The following is a 17240-nucleotide window of genomic DNA, read 5'->3' on the forward strand; positions in this document are numbered from 1 at the left end:
ATTTAAGATTTTAAGTATAATTTCATTAAATTTATTGTGATGAACTATCCAGTGGAATATCCATGGAAATTTATGAACCATATTGTTAGCAACGTAGGTTTCTTTGGGTATATTTGTAACAGCCCTGGTAAAACATTTATGTAATAAAGTCAATAAAGGAAAAATAATAACAAAGGTCATGGGACATGTATTCCAAGCTGAGTGTTTGGCAAAACATCATAGTGTGGGTGTTCATTTGGTTTGTTATAGCTAAGGAAATGGAAAAGGCTTTGGAAAGGCATGAGGCATTATTTGACATTTTATTTATGAAAATAATGGAAATTAGGAGAAAAGAAAGGTGAAAGGCCACAGGTTGCATGTGAGGAGGAAATTGAAGGAAAATAATGGGAAATGAGGAAAATAGAGGCCTCATTGATAAAAAGGCTTCTGAGGACTAGTTTTTGGCTTTTGTCAATTTTTTTTTTTTTTGGAGCTCTCTCTCTACTCTCTCATACTCTTGGACACTTCGAGCATTCTTGGATCACTCTAGCATTGGATAAAGGAAGGCAAAGAAAGGTCAATAAAAAAAAGGGAAGCAAAGATCAAGCAAGGAAAAGTGGAATGAAGTGGATGCAATGGGATTATTTGCATGTATCGAATTGCATGTATGATTTCCTTGCTAGTTTTGGCATGCATGGTATGTGCATGTTTGTTCTTGGTTCTCTTGTTGTCATGGGCATGAGTTTTACCATGTGTGACAGAGCATTGCCTTGCCATTTTCGGATAGCCATGGTGTGATAGGGTTTCTCTTACTTGTTGAGCTGGATTGTCGGATGGTTTTGAAACTGAGTGGGGTGGTCTCAGAGAAATCACAAGGCATAGGAATCCTTTGATCGGTAAAAATGGGATTGTGGTAAATACTAATTGTGTATGCTCTCTTTGGGCCTAGGAATCCTCAAATGGTGAATGACGAGATATATGGTAAAGCTTGGAGGGTGGAGACGACAAACTCCTCACATTTTAGGTGGAGAGATCTGGAGGCATCCATGCTTGTATAGGCCTAGGAATCCCTTGGTGGGATTGCGGTAAAGCTTGGTAGTGTATGTTTCTTTTTTGGGCCTAGGAATCCCTTGGGGGGAATGCGGTAAAGCCTGGTTGTGTAGATGAGGGTTTTAGACCTAAGAATCCCTTGGTGGGATATACAGTAAAGCTTGAGGAATCCTTGGTTGGTTTTGTTGTGAGTCTCGCATTCATGCTTTGAATATGGCACAAGGGTGATTGGCTGAAAATATTTGGTTTAGCCCAATCTATGGTCGGGTGGTATGTGGAAGTCCCTGACTTGGTTGGATTTTGCATTTTTATATGTAAATGTACTTGTTATTATGTCACTTTAATAGATGTTCTACTATTTTTATTTTGTTGATTATATGTTGGTTATAAGCAGGGTTTTATGAAAAATCTTAGTCATTGTTCTCATCATGTTTTGGTTAGTAAATGAATTAATAATGAAATGTATGATGTAATAGATGACAATGCAACTATTTTGAGAGGGCATCATTCCTTCTTGACAAATTTCAGATATGTATTAGACCCTTATGCTCAGATCTGTTGTTATGACCTGTAGATTACATGTTCATGATGTGTTTGGCGGAATGTCTGTCATGGCTGTTAGGGGTTAGGTCAATTCCTTGTTCAAGTTTTTACAATTATAGCCTTGTTTCATTGTTATTTATCATTTCTGGAAGTTTCATGAAGTTCTGGGTAGAGGCCCGAGTCCTAGCCCTGAAAAAGTGGCTTAAAATTTGGGGTCACTAACACATAACTGCCAGAAAAATACTGCAGTCGCATGGATGGCTTGTCATGGGAGTGACTAGAGGATTTTAATCACTTGGAGGGATTATCATGGGAGTGAATAGGGATCTAGTTCAGTGAAAAGCTAAGTTGACTCAGGGGTTGGGCACCTAGAGTGGTGTTGGGTTGTGTTATATTCTTTCCACGACTAGCCCACGTAATTAACCGGGGGGTTAGAGGGGGGGCGGAGTCCCCCTTCGTTGTGCCGATTATGTACCGGGGGGGGGGTCATAGGAGATTTGAGGTGTACTTGTAACCCCACTTTATGTCCCGAAAATTTTTGGTTTTGGACCCTATGTTAGGTTGAGCGGACCCACCTATGGTTTTGTGCATGATTTTCACACATGTTTTTTTTTTGGATGCGATGGTTTTCGGTCCATGGTATTGGATGCTTCAGCATGTATAAATATGTATTATAACATTGAAAGGAACATAATGAAAAATCAAGCTGGTAGTCCTAGTTTTGGGATCCAGGGGAAATCTCTGTGTATATGTGTTTTATGTGTTATGCTCTCGCATTGCTTATTTTCTGTGTTTTAGAATTCATATGCTGGTAATTTTTGTACGGGGTTAAAACCTACATTTGGAATCAAAGTTGTTTTGGCTTCAAGGGGACGCCTTTGTTGCTGAGGGGTTTCGCTCGAGCCTGTGGTAGACCCTATTCAGTGGGAGATCTGCGAGATCGATTCTGGTGCTGAAAGAAGATGGCAAGTAGTGGAAAGATAGAGATCGAGAAATTTAATGGGTAGATTTTTGAGTTGTGGAAACTCAAAATGGTGGATCTGTTGGTGGATCTGTTAGTGGATAAAGATCAGTGGATCGTGGTAGATCTGGGTACTAAACCAACGGGAGTGTCCAATGAAGAATGGAAGAAGTTGGATTGGAAGGCAAAGAGCACAATACGATTGTGTGTCTCAGATTCAGTATTGCTGAATGTATCAGGGGAAGCTACGACGAAGGCTTTGTGGGACAAGTTAGGGACTTTGTACCATTCTAAGTCTTTGGTGAATAAACTGTTCTTGTGGAAAAAGCTATATAACCTGAGGTTAAAAGATGGAGACTTGGTGACAGAGCATTTGAACGCATTTAATACTGTGGTCAGTCAGTTAGCATCTGTTGATATTAAAATTTCAAATGAAGATAAGTGCATTAGTTTGTTGTGTTCTCTACCAGATTCGTGGGATAGTCTAGTTATTGCAATAGGTAGCAATGCAACTGCCTTGCAGTTTGATGAAATAGTCTCATCCTTGCTGACGGAGGAGATGAGAAGGAAAAATATGGAGAGCCAGAATGGTGATGTCTTGTCTGTACGAGGACGATCCCAGAACAGAAACAAAAATAAGTCATCGAGTGGGAGATCTAAATTTAGAGGGAGATCTAAATATCCAGGAAAACCTATAAAGGTGGTGTGCTGGAAATGCGGAAAGGAAGGGCACTACAAAAGGGATTGTAAATCTAAAGCTCCTGATAAAGAAGAGGGATCTGATGATGCTCCTTCTGCAGAGGTGAAAACCACCTCAGATGAAGGTGGGGATGTGTACTTGGCTTCTCCAAGTACACATGTAGATCATGAGGCATGGTTGATTGACTCGGGTGCATCCTTTCACTTCACTCCCCATAGAGAGTGGTTTTGCGAGTATGAGAAATATGATGGTGGTGATGTATTCTTAGGGGATGACAGGAAGGCTAGAATCATTGGTCGTGGAAAATTAAAATTGAAGTTGCAAGGTGGAAGGGTTAGAACGCTTCCAAGTGTTCTACATATTCCTGCATTAGCCAAAAATCTGATTTCTGTAAGCAAGCTGGATGATGCAGGTGTAAAAACAGTGTTCGAGAAGGATACCTACAAAATGGTTCGGGGAGCACTGGTATTGATGTGGGGAGTTCGGATTGGAACTCTGTACAAGCTGCAAGGTAGCACTGTTATTGATGGGTGCAATAGTTCTATGGTTCCTGAAAGTGGAGCAGAAAATCTAGTGGTCTCTAGAGAGAAAACCATGTTGTGGCATCAAAGGCTTGGACATATTGGAGAGAAGGGCCTTCGAATACTTCATGGTAAAGGTATGGTAGAAGGTATGAGTAATAGCTCTTTGGATTTTGATTTCTGTGAAAATTGTGTATATGGGAAGCAGAATCGGGTGAGTTTCCCCTCTGGTGGTAAGAGGGCGAAACAGATATTAGAGCTTGTGCACAATGATGTGTTTAGACCTGTGAAGGTTCCATCATTGGGTAAGTCTATGTACTATGTATCATTTATAGATGACTTCTCAAGGAATACATGGATATATTTCCTTAAGAAGAAATCTGAAGTCTTTGACAGGTTTAAAGAATTTAAGGCTCTAGTGGAAAACCAGACAGAGAAGAAGATAAAGGTGCTGAGAACAGATAATGGTGGAGAGTTTTGCAGCAAGGAATTTGAAGAATTCTATAAGAAGTGTGGTATGTCATGGCAGAAGACTACTCCATATACACCTCAGCAAAATGGAGTTGCAGAAAGAATGAACAAGACGTTGATGGAAAGGGCAAGAATCATGCTCAGTGGTGCCAGGTTAGGACAAGAATTCTGGGCAGAGATGGTGGATACTGCATGTTACCTGGTCAACAGGTCACCTTCATTAGCGTTGGAGGATAAGACTCCACAAGAGGTATGGACTGGTAAGAAACCCTCTCTTTCACATCTAAGGGTATTTGGATGTGATGCATATGTACATGTTCCAAGGGAGAAAAGAACCAAGTTGGATAGTAAATCTGAAAAGTGCATCTTTATTGGGTATAAGGATGGTTTAAAGGGTTATAAGCTTTGGAACCCAGTAACAAGGAAGGTTGTGTACAGCTGAGATGTGGTGTTCAGAGAGGTGAAAGATGTTATTAAACATGAAGTCCAACCAAAGGAACCTGAGAAGATAGAGTTTGAGCTAAAGGAGGAAGAATCAGACTCTACAACAGAGGAGGAATCAGAAGATGAAGAGCCATAAACTCTAACTGCGAGAAGATCAGTTCGAGAAAGAAAGCAGCCAGAAAGGTATAGTCCATCTACTTTCTGTTCAAATTTTTCTTTCTCTGTTACTGATGATGATCCCAGAACTGTGAAGGAAGCAGTGGATTCAGAGGATGTAAAACTCTAGAAAGAGGCCATGGTTGATGAAATGGCATCTTTGCACAAAAATGAGGCTTGGGATATGTGGAGTTGCCGGTTGGAAGGAAACCCATTGGTAGCAAATGGGTGTTCAAGAAGAAGACAAATGCAGAAGGAAAGGTGGAGAAATACAAAGCTCGGTTGGTAGAAAAAGGTTATTCCCAGGTGCTGGGAATTGATTTTGGTGATATTTTTTCTCCTGTTTCCAAGGTAACTTCTATTAGATTACTTTTATCTATTGTTGCTGCTTTTGATTTTGAGGTAGAACAGATGGATGTGAAGACATCATTTCTTCACGGGGATCTGGAAGAGGAAATATACATGAAGCAACCTGAAGGCTTTGCGGTGAGGGGTAAGAAAGAACTGGTATGCAAGTTAAAGAAGTCTCTATATGGGTTAAAACAATCACCAAGGATGTGAAATCAGAAATTTGATACATTTATACGGGGACTTGGCTTCACCAGAAGCAAAGCAGATCACTGTGTGTATTTTAAATTAATTGGTGACCATGTTATTTATCTAGTCTTGTATGTGGATGATATGTTGCTGGTTGGAAATGACAAAGAAATTATCCAGGATTTGAAGACCTAATTGTCCTCCAAATTCGACATGAAAGATCTTGGCGCTGCAAACTATATTTTGGGCATGGAAATTAAAAGAGATCGGGCAAAGAGGAGGCTTTGGTTAAACCAGAGGAAGTATGTCGAGACAATACTGCAGAGGTTTAATATGTAGGATAGTAAACCGGTGAAGGTTCCTATTCCTGTAGGTGTGAGGTTATTTACTGAACAGTGTCCCGAGACACAAGAAGAGGAAGAGGACATGTCCCGTGTTCCATATGCAAGTGCAGTTGGTAGTTTGATGTATGCAATGGTTTGTACTAGACCAGACATTGCACATGCAGTGGGAATATTGAGCAGGTTTATGTCAAAACCAGGGAAGGAGCATTGGACAACAATGAAGCGGGTTTTCAAGTGTTTGCGTGGCACTAGTGATTATGGTTTGTGCTACCAAGGAAGATCAGGATTGGATAGAATGTTGGATATTCGTGGCTTTGTTGATGCAGACTAGGCTGGAGATCTAGATCAGAGAAGATATACAAGTGGGTATGTGTTTAACCTATTTGGAGGTGCAGTCAGTTGGATGAGTAAGAAACAATCTATAGTGGCACTATCAACTACAGAGGTAGAATACATGGCAGCCACTCATGCAAGCAAGGAAGCAGTTTGGTTGCAGAGATTGTGACATTGAAGGAACATAATGAAAAATCAAGCTGGTAGTCTCGGTTTTGGGATCCAGGGTCTCTGTGTATATGTGTTTGATGTGTTATGCTCTTGCATTGTTTATTTTCTGTGTTTTAGAATTTGTATGCAGGTAATTTTTGTACGGGTTTAAAACCTACAAGTGGTTGGTTGGCTCCTAGAGGTCCTTTAGCACCGGAAGGTCTGTAAAGTGTTGGTCCATCGATTCCATTTCCTTAAGGTGATATAGGAGGTCGAATCATATCATAGTAACTCTTTGTTACATGTTTACCTTGCCAGGCCGATAACTTGGGTAAATGTGGGAGGAGGGTGTTACATTGTGGGGAGTTGCAAGGAATAATATCAATTGATTTGAAACTCATAAAACCTCAGTCATGGCCGATAATGTGATTCTCCTCATGGTGGCCCTAAAAAATAAGCTTGATTTATTCAGATAAGATGGAGGTTCTAATATTGAGGTTGGATCGTAAGGGAAATCAATAGATCGAGAAGAACCAAAGAGGGAATCTAAGGAACAACCATATTCAAGTTCCATGAACCATTCATAGTCCCTATTCAAAATGGAAGTGAAGGTCTTCATTAAGCCGTATCAAGGTGATATCGATTCTGTAAAGTTAAATCACTAGTCGTATAAATTAGAAGTTTATTTTAATGTTCATCATATAGAGGAAGAACATAAAATTTTGTTTTCTTGACTAAAATTAGATGACCATGCCTTGACTTGATGGGACAACCACATGGAGACCTTGAGGTTGGAGGGAGATCTTCCAGTGACTAAATAGGAGTTCTTCAAAACCCTCATAAAGTCATTTTTTATCCTATTAGGTATGTAAAGGACCAATGGATCTAGTGGCATTACTTCATGCAAAAGCATGGATAACATGTATAAGAGTACACCACATAATCTAGAAAGACAAACATAACGCTAGGTATCTCCCCAAAGAAACCATATGTATTCCTCAAGTATTTAGGGGGTCTACACATCTATCTATAGAAACAAATGATGTTGTTCAATTCTCAAGTATTTAGGGGGTCTACACATCTATCTATAGAAACAAATGATGTTGTTCAAGCCTAGATTGATGGATGAGGCTCGTGTATAAGAACAACACCTAGAGAACATAGGCCAAAAGAAAGGGAAATCAACTGTGTCAAAGTAGAAAGAGCACCACCAAGCTTCCAAGGAAGGGAAGAAGAAGGGGAAACAAAAAAAAGATAACAACCATAGTACACTAGTGAAAAGATCCCAAGAACCACAGTAATATTGACGGTCATACATAAGAAAAGCACTAGAAGTTGCATCTAGAGATCAACTCGAAGAACAAAAAGAAAGATATGAAGAAGAAGAATTTCATCGCCATAGATTCAAGTAATTAGGTGGAAAGCTACCAGACATGGATGAAAATATTGTCTATACGTCAATGTTGAAAGAGGCGAGTTTGAGTAGCCTTCAACAATAGGAAGAGAATTACAAGAAAAACTCATTATAGCAGAGCTAGTTAACAAGTTGGGATTAGAAGTTCATAATCATCAAAGTCATATCCATTGGGATGGGAAAATAAGGATGCAAAAATAAAGGTAACCAAATTGTGCAAATGATATTTTCTATCAATGTTGATTTTATTGATGAAGTATAACTAGATGTAGTTCCCTTTGATGTATCTAGAGTGGTTTTTCGAAGTTCCTATATCTACATATGAGATTCAATTTTCATGCAAAGATCCAAGCAGTACCACCTCATCAAGGATGGAAAATCCTTCATAATCAATGCACACAAGAGAAAGTCCAAAATTTTGATTGTAAGAGACAACCAAGCCAAGAAACTGATTAGTTCTATTAAGACATATGTTTTACTATCTTTAAGAGAAAAGAAATACATAGAAGAGTCAGTGAGAGAAAATTCATCCTTGGAGGTGCGTACCAAGAATAAAAAATAATAACTAGAAGAGTTTCTATAGGCATATAAGGGTGTGTTCTAGGAGCTTAGAGGGCTACCACCCAAGTGAGTAGTGGAGCACGTGATCCAACTGTTGTTTTACTCTCCATTGCCAAACATTGGGATGTACAAGTAGTTTTTTTATAGAAGCAAGTGAGGTGAAGAAACAGTTGCAACGACTACTAGAACAAGGTGTCATTTGACTAAGTAGCTCACCATGTGGGCCACCCATCTTCATTGTGCCAAAGAAGGATGGGACTTGGAATATGCGTATTGATTATAGGGAACTAAATATATTCACTCAAGAACAGGTACCAACTGCATAGGATAAATGATTTGTTGTATCAATTGCAACAAGTTAAATACTTGACTAAACTAGAATTAAAGTTTGGATATCACCAAGTTCAAGTCTGAAATAAGATACCTAGAAGATGGCCTTCAAAACCAGGAAAGATTTATATGACTCATTAGTCATGCCATTTAGCCTATGTAATGCAACAATTACATTTGTGAGGTTAATGGATGATATATTGTGCCATTTTATAGATTCATTTTTATTGTCTATTTGGATGATATACTAGTATATAATGCTACCTCGAAGGAGCACATATCACATTTGATACAAGTACTAGAGACTTTAAAGAAGCATTGACTAATAGAAAATCTCAATAAGTGTGAGTTTGCATAGTAGTCTTTCGTGTATCTAGGGTATGTGATTGGAGGAGAGTTGAAGATAGTTCTTACCAAGATGGAGGCCATTAATAAGTGGTTGGTTCCTATTGATTTTTTTGAGGTTAGGAGTTTCATTGGCGTAGCACATTACTTAAGGAAATTCATAGCCTCATTTTCAGCAATAGAAACACCACTCCATGCCATGATAGGAAGTTAAACGAGTTTATAGTTTGGAAAGGATCAATAAAGGGCCTTTGCCGAATTAAATAAAAATATTAGTCAAACACCAGTTATGGAATTACGAAACTTCTAATATCCCTTCAAAGTGGAGATAGGTGTTGGTGGGTATGTTATAGGGGAGGTCTTGATGCAGAGAGGGAGGCTTGTGTGTGATGGGTATGTAAATTAGATACAAACTAAGACCCATCTAACCTTTCCTCGGCACATAAAGACTATTAAATATTTCCTTTTGCACTTAATAATTTTTATTTTTATTTTTATTTTTTTATTATTTTTTTTAACTTTAATTTTTTTTTGAAAGGTTTAGATGTAATTGCATATTATGTGCCTAATATTATTTATTTTGTAGAATATTGAGAGAATATTGAGTAAATTCTAAAGAGCTGCAGAATGACAGAATTTAGGGACTTGCTCCCTGTTGCAAGATGCTACAAGATGGACCAATAAATTAATAGAATATCATGAAATTATTGATATATTTTGGAGCTCCACTAATTGAGAAAATCTAGGGATGTGTTCCCTGCTACGGGAGAAGCTAGAACCCAATATTTAATGAAGATTCCTACTGTTGGTAATCATATCCACTTTTTGAGGGATTTTGGAGGGGAAAACTACCTCATTTCAAGGAGGATGCTTCCCAATCAATTTGTATAAGTACCAATTCGAATTAGCCTCTAGGGGCATGGCTTTTTTTATTGTTATTGTGAATAAAATATGTTATTTAGTAGTTTTATTTTCATTTCTAGCAGGGATGTAGTTGAATTTATTCTAATAATGAAGTTTGGTTTCATTTTCAGCTTCTAAGGCTTCATTTCTTTCATAGGAATCTAAGTATCCCTGGGTTTGGCCATTCCAAGAACCTTAGGGCCCTGCTGTACAATTTCTTTATCTTCTTTGAATGTCTTATTCTCGCATTTCCTCTTTCTGCATTTAGTATTCATGCTTCATTTGTTGTAGGTTAGATTGGTTAAATGATTTAAGTGGTTTTTTAGGTCATTTATAGAATTATAAGTATGATTCATCCTTAGAACAAATCTACAAAGTCATATTCATCATTGAGTTACTTGGATTGGTTTACTAGTTCACAATTCTAGAATTTCTGGGAGTATTCTACAACAAAACTGTAACAAATTTACGATGAATTTTAGCACGTGATAATGAGATTCTTTCGATTTGATTCCACTTGGATTGAATCCTAACAAAATCCAATTTAATAACAAAATTTCCCCATAATTTTTTCACTTGATCAACCTAGGCATTTGGGTGCTTAGATCAACTTACTAGTTCATTGTTCTGAAATGTCTATTTTTTAGTAGTAAATTTCTGTTGAATTTCAACACGTGCTAATGAATCTATTTCAAGTTGATTCCATTTAGGTTGAAGCCTAAAAAATTGAAATTAGTAACAAAATTCACCCCACAACATTTTCATTTGATTAGATTGGGAATTTTGCAAGTTAACTCGACAAACAAGCTTATTGGAAGTTTCCTGTAGCAATCCTGTAGCTACAAAAACTATCATGTAACAGTTTTTTTTTCGAGCTCTTCCCTTGCCCAGATTCACTTCAAATTCATGACAGAAATAAATTTATATTCTATGAATTCTCTAAGACCACTTTGGTTGAGTTGAGGCTCAATTAGGTTACAATTTATGTTTTACGTTGTTTTCTTATTGAATGTTGATTTCCGCAATTAGTTTAGATTTCCTTTCTGCAATTTACTTTAAACAAAGTGTGATTTCCTTCCTACAAGAGTAATCTATGACTTTTCTTTCCTGCAAAATAGAATAGATTTCCTTTAATTCCATTTCATTTCCAGCAAGATAGATTATATTTTCTTAGTTGTCAATGTGCTTTACATTTTTGCAAATATAATAGATTTCCTTTCTACCATTTACTTTTCAGCAAAAGTAGAATATGCTTGTTTATTGCTATTTACCTTACGTAACTTAGGACTTATGACTTACTTATATATTTGATCATTTAAAGTTGTTTCATAGTCTTCTTTCACCTATATCAGAGGGAGTCTGCTAGGAAGAGGTCTTTGTTGCACATACAATGTATGCCCCTCTTAAGTTTGGACAAACCTCGGGTTGATAATTAAAGTTGGTAGCCTTGGGAGTTGCAACATTCTTGTTGCAATACTCGGGCTCATCACTTTTTGTCATTGTTGCTGAGGAATTGTCAAAGTATGCATTGTTTTATTCCCTAGTTTATTCATTTGTTTTACTTTTTGCAAAAACAATTTTTTTTTTTTTGCATTAGGCATCTTTCATTTCAAAAACAAAAATTTACATTGCATTAAAATTCTCATTCAATTTCTTTAATATATATATATATATATATATATATAGCAGTTGTCTATAACGCGACTTTTTGAAAGCTTTTCTGGTGGGTTTTTCCGGTCGAAATCCGACAGGAATTTATTGGAATCGCAAGTTTGATAGCTAGTTTCTGCACAATGAAAGCGTCCCAGGGGTTTTCGAGGGTGCTGAATCCAAATATGCAGTTAAAAACCATTTTAACTGCAAGAAATCAAGATTTAACCTCAATTTCTTCCACCGGATTCCGTCACCGGAATCTCCAAAAAGTCGCATTATAGACAACTCCTATATATATATATATATATATATATATATATATATATATAGATATATATATATATATATATATATATATATATATTTATTTATTTATTCAATACCACAACCCCCCACTTGATCACATGGTGTAGTAAGAACCACATCACCATCCACTTTTGCAGGTAGAAGAAGAAGAGGTGGCAGAGAAGGTAGAAGAAATGGATGGAGATGATGACAATGAGGAAGATTCTCTTGGATTTCCCATTCAAGATACTGATATCAGCATTCATATGAAGAACATCCGTCCATCATTTCTTCCCAACTTCCATGGTATGAGGTTAGAAGATTCAAATAACCTTTCTCTTTGAATTTGAAATACTTTGTAGATGTTATGGTTACTTATTAAACATTCAAAATTTGAGATTGCTTCCGACAACATTGAAGGATAGAGCTCTTAAATGGTTCATGAGTTTAGGGACTAATTCAATAAGATCATGGAATGATACACAAATGATATTTCTAGAAAAATATAAATATTATTGTATATCATGATCTTAAAGAGGAAATATTCAAAATGAATAAAAAGGAAGATGAGGGCCTTGAGGATATAATAGAGATATTTATGTATAATGTTAGGATGGAAAAATTGCATAATTTATGATTTGACACACTAAAAACCATCTTACTTAGAACAATAAAAAAAGAGTGGTTTGATCTCCTTGATCTAATGAGTAGAGGGGATATATGCCAATTATCATTTGAATAAATTTTGAAATATGCAAGGACATATCAAGAGTAAGTAAACTAGAATCAAGATTGGTTTCAAGCTGAGTTTGGTAATTTGTTAGATAACTTTGAAACAAAAATTCTTAGCAATCTAAGTGAACAAGTAGATATGTTAAGAATACAAAATAATAAAAAAGATAATGCCAAAATTTGTGTTATTTGTGCAAAATCACATGCTACTAAAAATTTCCCATCATTACCAAATTTGAAGGAAGATTACCAGGTGGACTATGGAGAAAATCAAACACAAGAGCAACTCTATTATGTAGCTCCAATAAGACCATGGTAGCCTAGTCAACCCAGTATGATGCAAGATCCTAATTCACAATTTCAAGGTTATGCATAAAAATCTCAAAATAATTGGAACACACCCTTTCCTTGGCAACCTTGAGCATCTCAACCCCAAAATGAATATTGACAATAAGGTTGGCAAGGAACATATGAAATAAATCCACAATATCCTCAATATTTTCCTCAATACCCTCCATACCAAACTCAATGCTATCCATACCATCCACCTCCACAACAACCACAACCTCAACCACAACAATTTCAAATACCCACTCCCACTCAACGACCTACACAACCATTTCCAAACCCAAACAATAAAGTAACTCAACCCACTTAAAATGTTGAGGTACAAAATTTCCAAACATCTCCTTTTGATCTTCATCTTAAATATGGAAGAGTCTTGGAGAAAATAGATTTTTTGGCTATCATTGAAGAACAAAATCCAGAAGAAGAAGATCTAGAATAATCATGGACCAGATTTGATGGAGATAAAAAATTGGAGTCTGAGAATGAAGAATTTCTACTATGCTTATCACTAGATCCTTTATGTGTTCAAGGGACTAATCGATAAATAGTAGAAGATTTGAATGGAAAGGAAGAAGAAGACATACAAAATGATGCAGATGAGCAAGTAAACAATGGCATCACAACTATATTGAACTTTTGTTCCTGATAATCATTAAGCAGGAGCACCACTCTCTTCAATAGTGCTTACTACCATCAAAGTCAAAGTAGCTGATCACCCAAATTCTAGTATATATTAGAGCATATCTTTCAAACTTGCGTATGAGTTTATTTACCATCTTTCTACGTAAATGGCTTCATTGGAAGTATTCTATACTTGAAAGATTTTTTTTTTCAAGTAGACTAGGATATGAAAAAATAAATACAAAAGGTGAAAAAGAAAAGAAGAGAAAAAAAATAAAATCTTAGGTAAAAACCTCCTTTGAGGCACCTAAGATTGGCTCATTGATTGAAAAAATCTATGAGGTGGTTAGTGGGTTGGAAAGAAGAGAAAAAAATAGAAAAATAAAAAGGAGGAAATAAGATCCTAGGTGAAAACCTCCTTTGAGGTGCCTAGGCAGACTTGTTAGCTGAAAACCTCATTGAGGCAACAAGTAGGCCTAGAAAAAAAACTGAAAAAAATGAAAAGAAACAAAGATTCTTTGCTCCAGTATCTTTCTCTGATGAACGTAGGTGTTCTCCAACTTGTGTAAGCAATAACAACAAGTTAACACCATAAGAAGAAGATGATAAAAAATCTAGTCAAGGGAAGTCAAACTTAAGTTTTCACCTCCTTTGTCCAAATGATCCAAACTTCACCCATCATTCCCAAGCCTTTCCCATTCCTTTTTACCATTGTACTGTAGCTGCTACAAGAAAGTTATGTGTTGCTACAGAATATTCCAAAATTGCAAAAAAGACACACAACATAAAATGTCTTGACCATATCTCGAAAATCGTACATCCATTGGCCGATAAATTTTATGGGGAGATGCATAGGGATGATGCTAACATGCTAAAAAAAAGTTATGTATTGCTACAGAATATTCCAAAATTGCAAAAAAAACACACAACAAAAATGTCTTGACCATATCTCGAAAATCATACATCCATTGGCTGATATCTTTTATGGGGAGATGCATAGGGATGATGCTAACATGCTAAAAAACGTTCAGCAATTTGCATTCTATATTTTTCAAGTAACTGGTTGCCACAACCTATAGCCATTTTTCAATTTTATTAAGATATGTGCATCCATTGGACAAGAATTTTTATAGGGAGATGCATAAGAATGAGGGTAACATGCTCAAAAAATTTCAAGTGAATACATTCCACTGTTTGAGAGATATTGACTAAATAAGACTGCTATAAGATTGACACATAGTGCTACAGGAAAGTCCAAAGAGCTATAAAAATCAAAATTCTGAGCAATATCATCACTCAAACCCTAGAATTCAAGGAGGAAAATCAGAGAAATGGTAAATTTGATTTCTTCTCTCTGTCATTTGATGTGAAAGCTTGCAAAAACCTCCAATTTTCCAAGAGTATATCATGTAGCAATTGTTGGTTAAAATTTAGGTAGAAGAAGGAAGTGAAGAATAGTTGTTTTTGAAATGAGCATGAAGAGAGGGACATGATTTTTTTTTGAGCTACATTATGGATTCTTCCCTCTCCTAGGCATTGTAAAAAACTCTTCACTTTATTATTGCCTTAATAACCCCAATTACATAGAAATTTTTATAATCGTGTAGCAGAGAGAGGGAATCATCTGTCCTCCTTTGGAAAAATTTGTATTGAGACTACTGGAGGTGGATTCAATCGTAGGGAGCCCATGAGAGTCCTAACATCCATCTACTCCATCAAATTTTACTTTTTCCACCTTTATTCCCATTTCCATCCATCAAAGCATTGTCCTTCATCTTTTTTCCATCTTTTCCATCACAAAGAGCTCTTTGTCCATCATCAATAGTTTTTTCATGAATTATCAACATCTTTGGAAGCATAACTTCGAGAGAGTTGTGATCCTAAGCGGTCTATGTGGTTGTTATAGGAAGACACATAATCTTGTAGCAACCTGCATAAACCCTACATGATTACATTTGAAGCACTAGACTAATAGCTTTGAACATCATGAAGCTTTAGAAGACCTTAACACTAGCCTTGAGACGCTATAGGATCCCCTGCAGACTACTATAGGATCCCAGATCAACAACAACAACAACATATAACCCATGGTGGCACCTATATTTTGATCACCTGAATCATGGAAATTCCATCATTAATGAACATTACAAAATAAATCCAAAATACTGTAAAGTTTGCAAATAGCATCACCAACCACCTTAGTACCACTAGAAGGAGTTCCAAACAACCACATCAATGCTCCACAAACCTCATGCAAACATCAATCAGTTAGATCACCAACTACAACTCCACCAGTAAGAGCATAACTAGGGATGGTGTAGGTATGCAACTCTTGAACCTCACCCTTCGAACCTATTCTATCTTGAGAAAACATTAAAAGTGTGAGAAGGAAAGTTATTTTATAGCCAAACTTAGTAGAAGAGAAACCTCGGCCTTATTTAGTAGTCAACTTAACTTTTCTCTAAAGGACACCCACACGTATGGGAGATGAATGAGACAAAAGTGAAATAGACTCGAGGAAGTGGGTTGTTATCATTTAGTCATGATAGAGGAAAATGAGTGCGAAGGGGTAGATGGGGGACAACTCAGTTAACTCAAAGCACTCCAAGTTTATTTTTCATGCAATATTGTTAAGAAAAATAAAATAAAAAAGAAGAAAAAATATAGGTGGGGCTAGCTCACTTAAATCAAAGTTTTGCATGCAATTTTTTTTAAAAAGAAAGAAGAGAAAATAATATTTAAAAAATAAATGGGTGACCTAACACCTCTCAGCATGCAAGTTGGTTGCTACAGGAACCTATAAGTGCTGCTATAGGAGAGAAACAAACTATTACAGGATCCTACAGGTTTCTATAGGAGACCGACAGGTTGCTACAGGAAGACAAATTTTTATCCAGAACAACCACCAAAGTCTCGAATGACTTGAAAAGCAAGGGAATCTTTGGAGGAAATGTAAGTAAAAAATTATTCCCACTTACATTTGACAAAACTGTTCAAAATATATTAGTTATCAAAGTGAAAATTTCTACATTATACAGTGTGAATTAAAATGGTGCAACAGTTGGGTGGTCTAATTTTTCTTTTTAGTGTGACAAATGGTGAAAACTTGCATGATATAATTAACCTTCCTATCCTTTGATCTCTTTGAAAAACTATGCATCTTTCCTCTGCTATAGGATTCCCTGTTGTCGCAAGAAACCCTAAACTTCTATAGTAGCAGAAACCCAAACAAAGTTAGAAAATGAAGAGACAAAGAAATAAAACAAAAGCAAAAAACAAGAGAATAAACATTAAAGGAAAAAACTAAGGAAGAAACAAAAGAATAGACAAAGGTATATGGAGAGAAAAAAATAGAGACAAGAATATATGAAATAGAGTTGGTTGAGCTTCATTTAGAATAATCAAAGGTTCAAGCCAAATTTCCAGCACCACAGACAGAGTCTCAAGTGCTTTAGAAGGACATTTAGACGTCGAGAAGACCAACTAAGAAGAGAAAGGAGGAAGTAGAAGACCCTATGATACATAAGGAAAGGAAATAAAGAATTTCATCTAGCAAGGGCAACTACATGTCAGAAAAACCATCAGGGAAAGGAATGAAGAAAATAAGAAAAATGAGATGAGTAGGTTGATAAGAGGGTGAGCAATAGTTTCAGTAGAGGGGTATGATGGACCTCAAAATTAGATACAAATTAAGGTCCATCTAAACTTTCCTAGGCTCGTAAAGGATATATTAAAACTTTTATTTTGCACTTAATAATGTTTTTTCTTAGCTTTAATAATTTCTTAGGAAGGTTACGACACGATTTTGGAGAACAAAAATGAACCCTAGCTGTTCAGACGCCCCCTCCTCTCCTCTGGC

This window comes from Pinus tabuliformis, chromosome 4_2 (genome assembly GCF_031772625.1).
Source record: "Pinus tabuliformis cultivar Carrire ecotype Pingquan chromosome 4_2, CPIR1, whole genome shotgun sequence".
NCBI lineage: Eukaryota > Viridiplantae > Streptophyta > Pinopsida > Pinales > Pinaceae > Pinus > Pinus tabuliformis.